Source organism: Stegastes partitus, unplaced genomic scaffold (assembly GCF_000690725.1).
Source record: "Stegastes partitus isolate 25-593 unplaced genomic scaffold, Stegastes_partitus-1.0.2 Scaffold49, whole genome shotgun sequence".
Classification (NCBI taxonomy): Eukaryota; Metazoa; Chordata; class Actinopteri; family Pomacentridae; genus Stegastes; species Stegastes partitus.
The window spans coordinates 204,170-205,383 of NW_007577780.1; positions in this window are offsets into that span (position 1 = coordinate 204,170).

Below are 1,214 nucleotides of genomic sequence, written 5' to 3' on the forward strand. Positions count from 1 at the left end.
AATTTTGGGGGCACATTCTTCGGTCAGATGACACCAAGATAATTTTTTCAGATTGGTTTGTTGCCTGGTCAGTGAATGAATGGTCCTAATAGTAAACCAGGAGATTGCAGTTTACACCCCTCCCCCTTGGCTGATGCTGCTGCGGCCGGTGAGCTCATCCATAGTTCAGTGTCCCAGCTGCAGACATCACACCCTCAGTCTCTGATCATCATCTCAGGAGACTTTAGTCGTACAGCGCTCTCTACCACCATCTCTCCCCACATTCAGCCAGTATGTGGACTGCCCAACCGGAGACGGTGGGGCCTTGGACCTGCTGTGTGCCGACACCAGGGATGCATATTACGCAATTATTGTTATTTTCTTGAGCTTTCTATATTTTTGCTGTTGCGTGTAAATTTCCCCTAATGGGGTATCAAAAAGTATTCTATTCATTCATTCAGAGAGGTGGGAGAGTGATCGTAATGTGAGTAACGACGACTGTAAAGGACTGAGTTGTGTTGCTTTGAGTTCTTACTGTGCAGACTGTTTTTATTTTTAATACAGTCGATATAAACTGATAGTTTTTTATTTGCATAAAAGCAAATACGCTACTGCTCAACTTAGAAGTAATGGGATTACTGTGAGGTGGTAACATTTTGGATTATTCGTCATTTCAGTCATATTGCGAGTAAATCAATATAACATGATGTCCCCACAGATGTGCCTGTTTTTATTTGATATCATCTCACGTTTTGGGTCGTGGCTCTGATGATAGCCTGGAATAAAGAACTCTGCCTCTTTCACATGAACATACTCAGAGGTGTAGAAGGTTTCGTTTTTTATCAGGCAATGACTATTTTTAAGTAGGAGCTCATAGAGTTAAAAAAAGAAACCTTATATCTATAATCAGAGTAGACAACATGAACCTCATCACGCTATCCTCAGAGGTGGACTGAAAAACAAGAGTCAACTGAGAGCAGCTACATGATCCCAGCTCACAGCATTTAGGCTAAAGGGAGTACACATAGTAAATGAAACTTCCTTCATGATACACAGACCACAACAATAAATCCATCAGCAGACACAAAAAGCTCACTCACACCCGAATGGCTCCAGATATCTATGGATGAAACTCCTTCAGATCTAAGTTAAGCAGGAAACACTTCCCTGGAGGGAACCACAAATTACTCCGACAAAGAAAAGAAAACATTCATCAATAATGAAGCCGTGGCATA